Genomic DNA, 18,270 nt, shown 5'->3' with positions numbered 1-18,270 from the left:
TTTTCCTCATTGTTGAATAAACATTGCTGTCGCCATTCTCAGTGATCTCAAAGTATTCGGCTATTTATTTCGTATACTTAAACACAGTGTTCACACGATGCATTTTAAAATACCATCTTGCGTCAGCATTTCTTGGAATACATTTCTTCGCAGAATTATCCAGTTAGACAGTTCTTTTCACTGACCTTCAGAAGAAAGTAGAGAATCCCTGTAAATTGCTAAAAAATATTCTAAGTTCTTTCCGCTGTGTTGCACAGTGTTCTACAATGAGGCTGAGTTGGTGGGGATAGCAATGTACAAAATTTGCGCTTTCATTCACAGCTTTCACTCATGCCTACACCTCCCGTTGTGCCTGCTCCATCATAACGTTGAGCTACTTGTATTTCTGGAGAGCCGTCAATGTTATTCAGTTTGCTGAACACTTCACTACTTATTCCTGCAGCTGAATGCTCTTTGGGTGCTATGAAATTTTTGTACATTTCAAATACTTCCCCTTTATATTCATACCAAACAATAAGCTCCTCCTGTCGGAGGTTCGAGTCCTCCCTCGGGCATGGGTGTGTGTGTATCGTCCATAACGTAAGTTAGTTTAAGTTAGATTAAGTAGTGTGTAGGCTTACGGACCGATAACCTCAGCAGTCTGGTCCCATAAGACCTTACCACAAATTTTCAATTTTTTTCCAAACCATAAATAAGAATTAGGACAAGGTTGCACAATCTACTGTTTCATCAGCTTCAGTTGTGACATAATTAGTTTTCAATATTTCTTTGCATATCAGCTGATGGCATACGGCATGTATAGTGTCCATCAGCTGGTTTCGAATTGTTTTGACAAGTCCCAAATATACACGTTTATTGGTTTTTTCCAATCTTCCATAACTTGTGCTAACTCGTATATTTCATCCGCTTGACGAGGACGCTACCGTAACCAGCCCTTAAAACAATGCACTGCCCCTATCCATCTCCCATTACTCCCATTTTTCCTCACGAGTCCAGCGCTTGCTTTTCAACCGCAGGCGCGATTCGCCGATAGTCCTACAGTCGACCCATTCTAAAAACATTGAACATTCTCTTACACGGATTGGTAGTGGACCCATTCTAGAAACACCCATCATTCGCGTACACGGGCTGGTGGTACACGAAAATAAAATGAGTCAATTTTTCATTCACGAGTCGTACATATTGCAACCTTTCCAATGATTAATGTTATTGGGAGGGCGCCCCCCAGAAACTTTAAGGAATAGTCGCCACTACTTGTCTAAATCATTTTGCAGTTGTTTCAGATCATTGGATGACTTTATGACAAGGAAAATGACACCATTATCTGCAAATAATCTATGGTGACTGCTCAGATTGTTTGATAAATCGTTTATGTAGAGTAGGATCAATCAGTAGTTCTATAACGCTTCCTCGGAGAACAGCAGATATTACTTCTGCTTTACTCGACGACTTTCCGTCAATTACTACGAACCGTGACCATTCTGGAAAGAAATCACGAATCCAGTCACTCAACTGAGGCGATTTTCTATAGTTATGCAATTTGATTAGTGGACACTTGTGGGGAACGGTGTCGAAAGCCTTCTGGAGACCTAAAACCATAGAATCAATCTGAGATAGCCTTTCGATAGCACTCATTACTTCGTGAGGATAAGATATAGTTGTGTTTCAGGAGGTGGTATTTTCTGAATCCGTGATATCTATTTCTCAATAATCGTTTTCTTCAAGGTAATTCATAATTTTCGAACACACTACCCTTTCCAAAATCCTACTGAAAATCGACGGTAATGATACGGGTCTGTAATTCAGCGAGCTACTCCTATTTCCTTTCTTGAGTATTAGAGTTACCTGTGCAACTTTCTCGTCTTAAGGTATGGATCTTTCGAGGTGCATGTAGTTGTATATGACTGCTAAGTAAAGAGCTATAGTTTCAGCATACTTTGAAACGAACATGACCCGCACACAATTTGGACCGGAGGCCTTGCCTTTATTAAGTGGTTTAGGCTGCTTCGTTACACGAAGGACAGCTACTTATATATTAATCTTGTTGGTAGTTGAAACTTCCTGGCAGATTAAAACTGTGCGCTCGACCGAGACTCGAACTTAGGACTTTTGCCTTTCGCGGGCAAGTGCTCTACCATCTGAGACGAGATATTGCAAAAAGTAGAGCTGTGAGGAGGGGGCGTGAGTCGTGCTTCGGTAGCTCAGATGGTAGAGCACTTGCCCGCGAATGGCAAAGGTCCCGAGTTCGAGTCTCGGTCGGGCACACAGTTTTAATCTGCTAGGAAGTTTCATATCAGCGCACACTCCGCTGCAGAATGAAAATCTCATTCTTGTTGGTAGTTGTTCTAGATTCGAATTCTTTGTCTTCTATGGTGAAGGAGTTTGGGAAAACCGTGTTTAGTAACTCTGCTTTAGTGGTACTGTCATCAGTGACATCACCATTGTTATTCTGTCTTGTCGCTGGTGTACTTCACATATGACCACAATCTCTTCAGGGTTTCTGCCAAATTCTGAGACAGGGTTTCGTTGTGGAAACTATTAAAGGCACATTGTATTGAAGTTTACACCAATTTTCGAGCTCCTTTAAAACTTCGTCAATCTTGAGAATTTTTCGCTCTTTTAAATTTGGCATGTTTGTTTTGTTGCTTCTGCATGTGTTCTGACCCGTTTTGTATACCAGGGGGGATCAGCATCATCTTCTATCAGTTTACGTGGTATGCTTCTGTCAATTGCCGTCGATACTATTTCTCTGAATTGAGACCACAGCTAGTCTTCATTTACATAGTTACATTGGAAGCCGAGTAAACTGTCTTTTAGAAGGGCAGCAAGCGAATTTTTATCTGCTTCTTTAATAGATGTACTTTGCGTTCAATTTTCTTGGGTTTGGATGTTACGGTCTTCAGTGTTGCTACAACTGCCTTGTGATCACTAATGCCTGTATCCGTCATGATGCTCTCTATTTGCTCTATATTATTTTTTGTGAAGGGGGTTAAAACGTCAAACAAGCCGACTTGGAGCAGGAGAGGTACCACAGGACATTTTAATTTCCACTGTCTACCTCTCTTACTTATGAAGAAAATTGTACTATAGCAACAAATGCAACCAAAGAATGGTTCAAATGGCTCTAAGCACCATGCGACTTAACATCCGAGGTCATCAGTCCCCTAGACTTAGAACTACTTAAACCTAACTAACCTAAGAACATCACACACACCCATGCCCGAGGCAAGATTCGAACCTGCGACCATAGCAGCAGCGCGGTTCCGGACTCAAAAATGCAGCCAATAGTAAGAGGGAAAAATGGTGAAATTTAATATGTAAGCAAAATTATTTTATGATGTTTTTGAACTTCCACTGCTTTGAGTGTGAATCTTGAATCGTTCCTGGTCATGCTGACATCGTTTTATGAATTTATTTCTAAAAGTACAGACCGTGGAAATTAAAATGTCCTGTGATGCCTCTTCTGCTCCAAGTCGGTCCGTTTGACGTCCTACCCCCTTTAAGAGGTCAGGTATGTTTTCACAACCATTTACCCTTCGAGTGTGCTCCTGAGCTAATTGTTCGAAATAATTATGTCGAACAGCATTCAGTACAATTTTAGACGACGTCTTATGCCTACCGTTGCCAGCATATCGTGGATAAATTGAAGTCACCATCAATATAATATTGTGTGAGTGAGATACCTTCTCGATATAAGACTCAAGTTTTCTTTGAACTAATCAGTAACTGGAACATCTGAGTCAGGCGGTCGGTAGAACGAACCAATTATTAATTTATTTCGGTTATCAACTATAATATCTACTCATAGTAATCCACAGGAACTACTACTTCAATTTCACTGCGAGGTTAACTACGTCACACAACAATAAATACTCCATCACCAACTATATTTAATCTATTCTTTCTCAACACAGTTGCGTACTTTGAAAAAATTTTTGGCTGAACTTATTTCCGTCGTTAGCCAGCTTTCCATACGTATAACGATATGAGCTTTTGTGCTTTCTCTTACCAATTAAAGCTCAGGTTCTTTACCAACAGAGCTACGACATTTTGCAACAACTTTGGTTTACCGTCCTCTGTTCACCCTGCACCATTTGAGACTGATGCCTTTTTTGTGGTATTCCGAGACTCTCTAATCTAAAATACCACCCTGCCCCCTTCACTTGTGAATATTGCAGAAGTATATATGTTTTCCTGAGCTGCATCTGTCAGAGACAAGTCGAACTACTTGCACCAGTTTTACAGCCAAATGGAGTTGGTAAACAGGAAGAATAATGTCACCGAAAATACGAGTATAATAAGATCGTATCTAAGGAAAAATAATACTAACTTCTTACCTGTTAGCCCTTGTCTTATAGATGACAGCCTCCAGGGTCTGTAACAATGCCGAACATGGAAGTTTTGAAAAAAAAGTGTCACTATCTGGCGACACTTTTTACCTTGTACGTGACCAAGCAACCTAATGTGTAGCACAGAAAATATGCCGATTTTCATTTATTGGGTGTCAAACTCTTTCTCTTTGTTTTCTGTTGTTATGAACATTTTTAATGTTTTTGTTTGTGTAATTCCCTTGGATATAACTATCACGTAAGCTGATTCGTATTTGGCGCGCTGATCAGTGTTTGGTACTGTGAGTAAATATTATATGTTTGTCGTCTAGACAATAAAATTAGATGTGGGTATGCAAAACCCTGTCGCCTACTCGCTGTTTCCCTGTTCTTCAACCGCTATCCATGGATGCTCACGAGAGCAGCAGGAGAAAAGGCGATCAGTTTCGTTGTTCCCGAAATGCTCACTCCCACGTGAAGATCAGTGTGCGGTGTTATCTACAAAACAACAACGAATCCTTTACATTTCCAATTCGTTTTAAATGTTGAACAGTTGTTAGTTAAATAATTAAGAGAACCGTCAGTCATTGCAAACTGCTATGTTGCATTAGATAATAATTTACAAACTCCAATTTTTCTAGAATGTCACGTGACACGAAAGCGAGACCGAAGTTTAAAAGGTAAAGCTATAATTGAATAGTGAGAAAGTTTTCTCTTCTTTCTCTTAGTATCTATAATTCGTAATCAACGCGTCCCTGGCTTCAGGTTCGAGCCCCACCACTGCTTATATTTCGAATAAAAATCAGCACCAATGGCGACCGAAGAGTTCCGGCAGAAGAAGTCTCTCTCATTCAACCAACGGCCTTGTCAAAGAGAACGGAGGTACGGACAGAGGTTCAATGCTCTCTCTTTCCCTTAGGGTAAGAAACTGCCCCTAAAGGCGGAAGGTTTCGCAATGATCTACGGCATGAGGATGCAGAAGGCAATGGAAACCACTGCATTAAAGACACGTAACGTGTATCCACAGGACATGTGGCCTGTAATTGAAAAAGTGTCATGATGATCTCGCCATTGGCAAAAGATTCCGGAATAATCCCCTTTTCGGATCTCTGGGAGGAGACTGTCAAGGGGGAGGTGACCAGGAGAAAAAGACTGAATAACCAACGAAAGGATAACGCTGTACGGGTCGGAGCGTGGAATGTCAGAAGTTTGAACGTGGTAGGCATGCTAGAAAATCTGAAAAGAACGCTGAGGCTCTACCTAGACAGAGTGTGAGTCTGTTGAGTGAAATGGAAACAAGACAGAGATTTCTGGTCACACGAGAATAGTGTAATATCAGCAGGTGCAGAAATTGGTATAATGGTAGTAGGATTCCTTATGAATGGGAAAGTAGGTTCAAATGGATCTGAGCACTATAGGACTTAACATCGGAGGTCATCAGACCCTTAGAACTTAGTACTTAAACCTAATTAACCTAAGGACATCACACGCATCCACGCCTGAGGCAGGATTCGAACCTGCGACCGTAGCAGTCGCGCGATTCCGGACTGAAGCACCTAGAACCGCTCGGCCCCAACGGCCGGCTGGGAAAGTAGGCTAGAGAGTGAGTTGCTGTGAACAGGTAAGTGACAGGGTTATTCTCGTCAGAATCGACAACAAAACCAGCACCCACAACAATAGTTTAGCTATAAATACCGACGTCACAAGCAGAAAATGAAGAGGTAGAGAAATTGAATAAGGATATTGAACGGCTAACTAAGTAGGTAGGAGAAGATGAAAATCCTATGGTCTTGGGAGATTGCAAAGAGATTATAGAGGAGGGAGTTGAAGAAAGTTTTACGGGGCAATATGGGCTTGGTAGTAGAAACGAGATAGGAGAAATCTAATTGAGTCCTGCGATAAATATCAGTTTGTAATAGCGAATGCTCTGTTGAAGAAGCGCAAGAGGAGGAGGTGTACTTGGAAACGCCCGGAAGATACGGGAAATTTCAGTTAGATTACATCATGGTCACGTAGAGATTTCGAAATCAGATATTGGATTGTAAGGGTTACGAAGGAGCAGATATCGACTCAGGTTACAGTTCAGTTATGATGAAGAGTAGGCTGAAGTCTAAGAGACTAGTCAGGAAGAATCAGTGCACAAAGAAGTGTGATACGGAAGTATTAAGAAATAAAGAGATACGATTGAAGTTCTCTGAGGCTATAGCCACTGCGGTGATGAATAGCTCAGTAGGCAGTACAGTTGAAGAGGAATGGACATCTCTAATGGAGGAAAACATAGAAGTTGGAAAGAAAACCGTATATACAAGGAAGATTTCTGCGAAGAAACAATGGATAACAGATAAACTACTTCAGCTGATTGACGAAAGAAGGAAGTATAAAAGGGTTCAGGGAAATTCAGGAGTACAGAAATACAAGTCACATAGGAGCGAAATAAATAGGGAGTGCAGGGAAGCTATGCAAAATGGCTACATGAGAAATGTGAAGAAATTCAAAAACCAAATGATCGTCGGAAGGATTGCCCCAGCATACATGAGAGTCCAAATAACTTTCGGTGATATTAAAAGCAATGTTAGTAACATCTACATCAAAATCTACGTCATATTCCGCAATTACCTAACGGTGTGTGATGCAGTATACATTTTGCATCACTAACTAAGCCCTCCAGCTCTGTTCCATCCGCGAAAAGCGCGTGGGAAGGATTGTCGGTAAGCCTCTTTTGGCTCTTATTTCTCAAATCATCTTCTTGCTATCATTGAGGGATACGTATATAAACGATAGTAATATCCCGGAAAGTGATCCCTCGAAATTTTAATAGTACATCTCTCCTAGATGCACAACACCTCTCTTGTAACGTCTGCTAATGGAGTTTGTTGGGTATCTGAGTAACGTTCTCGTGCCGAGTAAACGATCTCATGACAAAACACGTCGCTCTTCGTAGGATCTTCTATATCTCTTCTATCAGTCCTACCTGGTGGGAATGCTAGACACATGAACAGTACTGAGGAATCGGCCGAGCAATCCCTTATACGCCACTTCCTTCGTGGATGAGTAACATTTCCTTAAGATTCTTCCAATGAATCTGTGTCTGGCATCTGCTTACATTACTATTTGTTTTATGTGGTAGTTCCACATAAGGTCGCTCTGGATAGTTACTCCTAGATATTTTACGGTAGATACTGTTTCCGCCGATTTGCCATCAATAGTGTAGCCGTACAGCAGTGGACGTCTTTTCCTATGTATGCGCAATATGTTACACGGATTTACATACTGGATCAACTGCCAGAGTCTGCACCATTCATCAATTCGCTGGATGTCATTCTACAAATCGTTAGTACCTTATGGCTTGGTTACTTTGTTACAGACAACCACATCATTTTCGAACAGCCTTAAAGAGCATCAGACGCATTCTATTAGAGTATTTAGATACACTGTAAACAGTAACGGTCCTATCATACTTCACTGGGGTACTCTGGAAATTACCTTTACAGCTGTTGATTTTGTACCGCTAAGAGCGATGTGTTGAATCCAGTGGCAAATCTGCTCAGATACTGAATAAGCTCGTATTTTTTTCGATAAACATCGATGCGGGAACGTGCCAAATGCGTTTCTGAAGTCAAGGAACACGGCATCAATCTGAGCGCTCTTCTCTACGGCATAGTGAATCTCACGGAGGAACAGAGCGAGCTGAGTTTCACAAGCTCTCTGTTTGCGGAATCAATGCTGATTTTTATAGAGGAGATTTTCATTCTCCAAAAATATTATAATTCTTGGGCATAAAACACGTTCCGTAATTCTAGAACAGGTTGACGTCAACAATATAGGTCTATAAATGTGTGCATCTGTCCTACAGCCCTTCTTAGAATCGGGAATGACTCGCACTTTCTTCCAGTCGATAGGTGCCCTTCGTTACTCAGGCGATCTACGATAAATTACTACTAGAAAAGGAAATTCTTTGGCATAATCTTTGTAGAATCTTTAAGGTAGCTCATCTGGTCGTGACGCCTTTCCACTATTAAGCGAATGTAGCTGTTTTTCTATTCAGCGATCGGTTATCTCACTATCTGCCACTCAGACGTCCGTGCGACAATTGAAAGGAGGGACCAGGTTACGATCTTCCGCAATGAAACAATGTCGAATGACCAAATTCAGTATTTCGGCCTTCCCTCTGTTACCTTCCGTTTCGGAGCCAATATGGTCACAGAATGAATGAACAGATGATTTTGACCCACTTACAGATTTTATATACGACCAAAACCTCTTAGGGTTTTTACTCAGGTCGGTCGACAAAGTTTTATTTCATAGTCATTGAACACTCCTCTCATTGCTCTCAAACTCATTTTCGCTTCGTTCTGCTTTTATTCGTCAGCTAGGTTTGTACTTCTCTTGAATCTGAGATGAAATTCTCTTTGTTTATGTAGCAGGCTATTATACCATGGTGGGTCTTTCCCATTCCTGAGGACCTTACTCGCAACTTACTTGTCTAGGGTATATTGCACAATGCCTTTGAATTATTTTGCATTTCGTCTCCTCCTCTTCGTCCTCATCACCGAATATTTGATGCTGACTGCTCTGATAGTATGAAATTTGCATCCTGTCACTCTTACTAAGCAAAAATATCTTCCTACCTTTCTTAACATTCTTTGTAAGACCCGTTGTCACTGATGCTGTCGCAGCCTTATGATCACTGATACTTTCCTCTTAGATTCGATAAGTTCACGTCTGTTTGTCTCCAGGAGTTATAAGACATTACTATCACGAGTTGGTTGTCTAAGTATCTGATGAAGGTAATTTTCGGACAACACATCCAGAACAATGTCACACGAATCCCTGCCTCTGGCATCAGTTTTGATAGCATCACACTCCCAATCTATACCTGGCAAGCTGAAGTCATCCTTATTAACGGCTCGATCAGGAAATTTACTAACACCAATTTCTGTATGAAGTCATTGAACCCAGGCGGTCTATAAAATAATTTGATTACCATTTTTGATCGATCTTTGATTCTTAACTTCATTAAGATTTATTCACAATCAGAATTCATAATAACCTCGTTAGATTTTATTGAATTCTTTAGTGCAATAACACGCTGGCACCATTGGCCACTAACCTATCTTTACCATAAATATTCCAATCTGAGCTTAGGATTTTGTTGTCACTAACGTCCAGTTTGAACCAACTTTATGTTCCTAATACTATCTGTGCATTACAACCTTTAGCAAGCAAAACTAATTCTGGAACCTTTCCTTGGATGCTCCGGCAATTAACTAGAATCATACTAACCTTTTCTATCTCAGATCTTCGACGACTAACTTTCTTTGAGGAAATTGTGGCTAATTTATCAGGCAAGTTGCCTTTGATCCCAAGAGAGGGTTCCTCTAGATTTAAAAAACCAAATGTGCACTCCACACGTAATCCGCTACCTTAGTAGCTGCTTCGAGCACATAGTGCACGCCTGACGTATTAAGGGGAACCCTACAATCCTGCACCCGAAAGCGGAGGTCAAGAAATTCGCATGCGATACCGTCGCAGAGTCGTCTGAGCCTCTGGTTTAGACCTTCCACTCTGCTCCAAACCGAAGGATCGCGATCAACCCTGGGTACGATGCTACAAATATGCAGCTTAGCCCGCACCCCGCGTGCGTTGCTAGTTGCCTTCACCAAATCAGCCAGCCGCCGAAAGGAGCCGAGGATGGCCTCAAGACCCAAGCGGCAGGTGTCATTCATGCCGATATGTGCCACTACATGCAGCCGGTTGCAGCCAGTGCGTTCGATAGACGTCAGCAGTCTCTCCTCATTGACGAGACACCGCGGCAAACATACCGACTGCACACTGGCTTTCTTTCCCGCCTTGCCTGCTATTTCCCTGAGGTTCCATCATCCACCTAACATTGGAGCTCCCAATGACAAGCATACCCATCCTGTGCACTTGTCCGTACTATGCAGCAAAATAGGCCGCTAGACCAACATGAGAGGCATCCCGTACTGGCTCAGAGTTTCCACAACACTGGGTAGTACCTCGTACCTGTTGCTAAGGCGTAGGGAGCCAGCCGTGCGACCTGCTCTCTCTTTCGCATTCCGCCTAGTGACAAGTGAACGCACCACCGTCTGCCACCAACTCTCGAGTGAGGACAGACAGATCAGATGTTGCGTAACATAAGATGCAGCGACACCTGCGTCCAACGACACCAGATGTGTCGCAGGTCTCGTCGCCAGGCCCAGATGTCGCCGCAAGTTCGTGTTAGCCAGAAGCATCTCGACGGTAGCCAACGCAGCTTCTAGCTGTTTACGGATAGCAGCCAATTCTCCTTGTGTTCGCTCACAACAAGAACAGTACTTAGCCATATCGTAACGTGTAAAATATAGATATAAGATCTCAAATGGTGCTGCTGAGCGTAGATTGTACGCAAAATATAACGAGAAGAATAAAGAAACACTAAAAACTGCTTCGCAGCATTTTCACTATACCCTGAACGGTAAACTCTTGAACAGAAATACATTTGTCTACAGAAGCGAATGTATCTACTAATTACCTGATAGTAGGAACACTGCTTACCCAAAAGCTGCTGCACGAGATAGGTATGCAAACTAGAATAAACTGACCAAGCTGGATGCTGTGTGTCAGCAAGAGATTTAAACTTAGTGGCGGCACATGGATCTTCTGGCGGCGGAAGTCGCCTTACACGAGGATATGCTTCAAGATTTACGCAAAAACAAAACTTTAGAGTAATTTACTAACTATTAGTCTACACAGTAACATACACAGGCATAGTTCACTTCTTTTCAGAAGCAAGTGAAAAAAATAGAAACTAAACCAAATTACTGTGTACCAGACAAATGCTGCTGCTACAACCGCTGCTGACGCTTCCACTTCGTTCGGCGTCTGCCGGTACAGATAAAGAGTGCAACGGGAATTATTCCACTGTTAAATCCAGAGGAGAGAGCTGATTGCTGGAAAGAGTACGTTGAAGACTTGAGTAACGAAGGGCACCTAGCCACTGGAAGAAAGTGCGAGTCATTCCCGTTTCTAAGAAGGGCCATAGGACAGGTGCACACACTTATAGACCTATGTTGTTGACGTCAACCTGCACTAGAATTAGGGAGCATGTTTCATGCCCAAGAATTATGACATTTTTGGGCAATGAAAATCTCCTCTATAAAAATCAGCTTGGATTCCGCAAACAGAGAGCCTGCGAAACTCAGCTCGCTCTGTTTCTGCGTGAGATTCACTGTGACTTCGAGAAGGACGCTCAGGTTGATGCATTGTTCCTTAACTTCAGAAAGGCATTTAGCATGTTCCCACACCGATGTTTAGTGAAAAAAAACGAGCTTATTGAGTATCGGAGCAGATACTACGAGGGAAAAGATTTATCTGCTGGAGGAGAAACGAGTAATTTAGAAGAGACAGGGGATCCAGTGTTAAAACCAGAATTTAAAAGAGCTTTGGAGGGTCTAAGATCAAACGGGGCAGAAAGGACAAATGACATTCTATCGGTATTTCTAAAATCGTTGGTGTGTAGAATGTATGAGCCTGGCGACATATCATCTGACTTTCGGAAAAATACTATCCACAAGATTCCGAAGACTGGAAGAGCTGACAATGCGTGAACTATTACACAATCAGCTTAACAGCTCATGCATCCAAGTTGCTCACAAGAATATTGTACACCAGAATGGAAAAGAAAATTAAGTATGTGTTAGATACGATCAGTTTGGCTTTAGGAAAGGTAAAGGCACCGAAGAGGCAGTTTTGACGTTGCGGACCATAATGTAAGGAATATTGCAGAAAAAGCAAGGCACGTTGATAGAATTTGTCGACCTGGAAAAAGCGTTTGGCAAAATAACATCGTGCAAGATGTTCGAAATCCTGAGATTAGTTGGGGTAAGTCATAAGGGACTACGGGTAATATACAACATGTACAAGAACCAGGACTTAATAATAAGAGTCGAAGTCCAAGAAAGAAGTGCGCGAATAAATTAAAAAGGGTGTAGACGAGAGACATAGTCTTGCTCTTCTACTGTTCAATCTATACATGAAAGGAGCAATCAGGGGAATAAAAAAAATAGCTCAAGAGTGGGATTAAAATTCAGGGTTAAAGGATATAAGTGATAAGCGTCGATGATGGCATTTCTGTCCTCAGTGACAGAGAAGAATTGCAAGATGTGTTCACTGGAACGAACAGTCTATTGAGTACAGAATACCTTTTGAGAGTAAATCGAAGAAAGACCAAGGTAATGAGAAGTACGGAAATTGGGAACAGTGAGAAACTTAGTATTGCAATTGGGGATCACGATGTACGCGAAGTTAAGGAATTCTGCTACCTAGACAGCAAAGTAATCTGCGAGGGATGGAGTAAGGAAGACATCAAAAGCAGACTACCACTGTCAAAAAAGGCATTCCTGGCCAAGAGAAGTCTCCTAGTATCTAGCATAAGTCTTAATGTGAAAAAGAAATATCTGTGAATGTAAGTTTGGAGCACAGTATTGTGTGGTAGTCAGACTTGGACTATGGGAAAACCAGAAGAGAACAGTAGCCCTTGATATGCGGTGCTACAGAAAAGTGTTGAAAATTAGGTGGACTGATAAGATAAGGAATAAGGAAGTTCTCCATAGAATCGGCGAGGAAAGGAACATATGGAAAACACTGACAAGAGGAAGGGACAGGATGATAGGACATCTGTTAAGGCATCGGAGGATAGCTTTCATGGTACTAGAGGGAGCTGTAGAGGGTAAAGCTTTAGAAGAAGAGATTGGAATACATCCAGCAAATAACTGAGGACTTAGAGTGCAATGATGAAAAGAATGAGAAGATTGGCACAGGAGAGGAATTCGTGGCTGGCCGCATCAAACCAGTCAGAAGACTTAGGACACAAAAGAAATATAAAATGCTACAATGCTGACCATAATTAGCTGAAAACCACTAACAGATTCTCAGATTATGGGCTTTATGTCACAAGAAACAATTTCTCTAATGACCACCGAATTTAGAATTATGCTGGACCTTATTACATTACTAAAGTCGAAGCCGACAGCTTTAAGTTACGATTTACTTAGAAAGAATAGTGCGGGATTTTCAAGCTGATAATTTTATGTTCCAGCAGAGCATCAACTTTCAGGAGATTAGCAAATCAAGCCTGGTTTCATGTATTTTCTATTGCCCGGCACCGCGCGGTGTAGCCGCGCGGTCTGGGGCGTCCTGCCACGGTTAGCGCGGCTCCCTCCCGTCGGAGGTTCGAGTCCTCCCTCGAGCATGGGTATCCTTAATGTAAGTTAGTTTAAGTTAGATTAAGTAGTGTGTAGGCTTAGGGACCGATGACCTCAGCAGTTTGGTCCCATAAGATTTTACCACAGATTTTCACATTTTTTATTGCCGGGAAATAAGGTTTTTTTTTCAAAAATAGTATGAACAGCAAAGCAAGCTCTGCTGTGTGATTATAATAATAAAATAAAAAGCTTTCCGATCCATTTTGGCGGATTCTAACTACCGTTACGAACTTACGTGTTTGATTGTCCTGATGAAGTACGATATATTTCTTTTGCCATACTGGCTCATTTAATACGTCTTACTCCATCCAGTTGGCCCAGAAGTATTTGCTGGTATTTGGCTGTTATTGTTTTTAAATATTTAAATTAATGATTAAGAGAAATTAGTTTAACATCCCGAACAGTCTTCGCATAATCTGACTTACAGTGAAAATTGACTTCGCCTTTTTCTGTACTTGGGCGTAAGCTTCCACAGAGGCCCCTGAGAGTTATTTCGTCTTTTGGGCAAAGTGGCAAACTACGTTCATTCATAGTAGAATGAGTGGGCAAAACCAATTTTAATGTTCCTAAAAGATCCTTTTGTTCCCGTCAAACAATGTTATTGTTTTGTTTTTAAGTGAAATTCAAAAGATGTGTTGCCTGTCTGGCCTTATTCTCGTTGACAATTCTTCGAGGCAAACAAACTGCCTTCTTTCTTCGGACACTTACCTATGGTATCTGCTGTTTTGTACCCCTTTAATCTCCAATCGTTTAGCATTACCTGGCGCGTTTTCTTAATGTTCCCAAGTGTAGCTGCACTTTTGGGAGGTACTCCACGTAGGCCAACTTCAACGGAAGTACGGCTACTTCAAATTCAACCGTTTCAACCGTCCGTATTTTATCTGCCTAACGTGACCTAACTATTAAGCTACCACAGCTTTGAACGAATTTATGTTGGCGGAATACTGTTAAAAATAAGAAACATTTGGCCATGGTATTCTTGTTTACATACCTAACAGTAATTCGCCCAAACGATTAACTTAAAAACACGCATAAACTTGTTTTAAGTACTGAGCAAATTAGCAAAAACAAAAATTCATTTCAACAACGCCTCCGTGCCAGACCAGATAGTTTTCTCGTTTCTCTCGCGAAGGCTAATCTGTTCTCAACCCGAAAGTTGATTTAAGCGCCGGCCGTATTGGCCGAGCGGTTCTAGGCGCTACAGTCTGGAACCGCGCGACTGCTAGGGTCGCAGGTTCGAATCCTGCCTCGGGCATGGATGTGTGTGATGTCCTTAGGTTAGGTTAGGTTTAAGTAGTTCTAAGTTCTAGTGGACTGATGACCTTAGAAGTTAAGTCCCAAAGTGCTCAGAGCCATTTGAACCATTTTATGTTGATTTAGGCACCACAATGCCATAGTAAGCACGGTTTATCGGAGGTATCTCTCCTCCATAAATTAAAGAATTCAGGAAGAATTGACAGAACAAGAAACATTATACTGGAACAAGTTTTCTGTGGCCATTGTCACGGACATCCATTTTTTAACTTAATATCGCCTGCATATTGCAGCAAGAAAAAGGAATTTTAAAGTTAGAACAAGAATAGAATACCAAAAGATTAATTGGGAACTGATAGAGGACCGAAAATGACTAGTGTCACCTGGAAATGATAGTGAAACTAGGAGTGTGCCTTTAATCCGTGAATCTAAAGGTAAATTTCAGACTTTCCATTCATAATAAACTTGAGTTAGTTATATCACACTTGACAAACAACCGTTTAAATTATTTCCTGCGATCCCACGAAACAGGCGCCCATTAAACACTGTACGACGCCAACTTGAAAATCGTCCGAATTCTTGGCCAGAAGTGACATTAACCACGAAAGATGGTCTTGGCTGGTACAAACAGCAGGAAACGGTCATCAACTAAATGCATGAAATTTTCCACATTTCCTCTCAAAACTACAGATAGCTTATCGCTCGTGACGTGCTCACTAACCTGCCGCATTGCCGAGAGAACCCCTCTTAAATTTTGCATGAATGTAACAGTTATGATTATCACCAGGCACACACAGATTAAAGTTGATGTGAGCTTCCTGTACCTCACATCATTAGAATTATAGTACACTCCTTTGACAAAAAAGTGAAGCACTCCGAACATATGGTTGGATGTCAATGCAACTTCCAGCATGTTCTCACCATGTAAATGATAAGATTTGCAATACACTGTGTCTGATATAACGGCCAACAGAGTGCACCAGTGTTGTTCGCATTTAGCTTTTTTCCCTGGCCAAGACATGGGATAGCGATGTGCACATATACAGATGTAGTACCGTATACACAAGATATAAAAGGTCAGTGCATTGGCGGAGCTGTTTACTGTACTCAGGAGATCCATGTGAAAATATTCCGTGATCCAAAGTGTCAAATGCGTGCCCAGAACACCAAACTTCAGGCATTGTCTCTCAATGTCAACTCAGTTACTGAAGACCTTTACTCAATGATCGAGAACAGCGGTGTTTGCGAAGAGTTGTGACTACTAAAACAGAAGCAACGCTGTGTGAAATAACCGCAGAAATCAGTGTGCGACTTAACGAATAACGTAGACCTTGAGGACAGAGCGGTGAAATTTGGGTTAATGGGGTATGGTGGCAGAAGGCTTTTACTGACAGCAGCACGACATCGCCTGCAGAATTCCTCCTGGGTTCGTGACAGTCGATTGGACCCTAGACGACTATAATAACTATGGTCAGGTGAGTCCCAATTCCAGTTGGTAAGAGGTGAGTTAGTGTTCGAGTGTGGCCATGGATCCAAGTTGTGAACAATGCACTGTGGAAGCTTACGGTGGTTCCATAATGGCGTAGGCTGGGTTTGAAGGGAATTGACGTAAGTCCTGCGGTCCCACTGAACCGATCATTGACTGGAAATATTTATGTTCGGCAACCTGTAGACCATCTGTAGCCATTCGAGTACTTCTAGTTCCCAAACGATGGAATTATTACGGATGACGATGCACCATGTCACCGAACCACAACTCTTCGCTGTTGGTTTGAAGAATATTCTGGACGATTTGACCGAATGATCTGGCCACCGAGATCGTCCGACATGGAAGATAATCGAGATGTCAGTTCGTGCACAAAATTCCTCCATTGGGGTGGGGTGGGATGGGGAAGTTTGTCTAATGTGGTAGGAGAAGACACAGGTGTCGATTTAGAAAAGATAGTTGGCTCAGTATTAGAATCGGAATTTAAGAGTGGTTTAAAGGACTTAAAACCAAATCAGGTAAGGGGAAGTGGGAAGAAAACGACTATTCACGTTGGTGTGTAGAATGTTTGGGAATGGCGATATGTCGTCAGACTTTCGGGAAAGCGTCATAAACACAATTACAAAGATTGTAGAGGCCAACAAGTGCGAGAATTATCGTACAATCACCTTAACAGCTCATGCATCCAAGTTGCTTGGAAAAATAATATACAGAAGGAAGGAAAAGAAAACATTGAGTATGTCAGATGACGATAAGTTTGGCTTTAGGAAAGGTAAAGGCACCAGAGAAGCAGTTCTCATGTTGCGGTTGATAAAGGAAGCAAGACTAAAGAGAAATCAAAACACGTTCATAGAATTTGTCGACCTGGAAAAAGCTTTCGACAGTGTAAAATACTGCAAGATGTTCAAAATTCTGGGAAAAGTAGGGGTAAGCTATATGGAAAGACGGATAATATGCAATATGTAAATAGCCAAGAAGGAATAAAGGCGAAGGTAACGAGAAGTAGTAGAAATGAGAACAGCGAGAAACTTAACATTAGGATTAATGGTCACGAAGTAGATGAAATTAAGGAATTCTGCTACCAAGGCAGCAAAATAACCAATGACGGACGGAGCAAGGAGGACATCAAAAGCAGAGTGGCACTGGCAAAAAGGGCATTCCTGGGCAAGAGAGGTCCACTAGTTTCAAATATAGACCTTTATTTGAGGAAGAAATTTTTGAGTTTGTACGTTTGGACTACAGCGTTGTATGGATGTGAAACATGGACTGTGGGGAAGCCAGAACAGAAGAGAATAGAAGAATTTGAGATTTGGTGCTACTGACGAATGTTGAAAATTAGGTGGTCTGATAAGGTAAGGAATGAGGAGGTTCTGCGCGGAATCTGAAAAGAAAGGAAAATGTAGAAAACACTGACAAGCAGAAGGGACAGTATGATAGGACATCTGTTAACACGTCAAGGAATAACTTCCATTGTACTAGAGGAAGCTGTAGAGGGCACAACTATAGAGGAAGATAGAGGTAAGAATACATCCAACCAATAATAGAGGACGTATGTTGCAAGTGCTACTCTGGCAGGAAGAGGTTGGCGCAGGAGAGGAATTCGTGGCCACCCGCACCAAACCAGTCACAAGACCGATGGTTCAAGAAGAAAATAAGCAATATGGCTGAATGTTTCTGCTTCCAATCAGTTGTGGAGTCCATGGATGGCACGTCGAGTTTCTGCGCTACACGGGACAAAAGGAGATGCGACGCAATATCTGAAGGTATCCCATGGTTTTTTTCAGCTTAGTGTATATGGGTCGTGAACGGCATCAGATGTACAGTGGTCGCCATGAACAACACGGACATGTCACGTACTCTGGGAGACAGTGATCTCAGCACAAGACAGAGTTTGAAACGGGCTTCATTGTGGGTCTCCATTTGGCCATCTGGTCGAACC

This window comes from Schistocerca piceifrons, chromosome 2 (genome assembly GCF_021461385.2).
Source record: "Schistocerca piceifrons isolate TAMUIC-IGC-003096 chromosome 2, iqSchPice1.1, whole genome shotgun sequence".
Classification (NCBI taxonomy): domain Eukaryota; kingdom Metazoa; phylum Arthropoda; class Insecta; order Orthoptera; family Acrididae; genus Schistocerca; species Schistocerca piceifrons.
Note: the sequence above shows the minus strand (reverse complement) of the source record.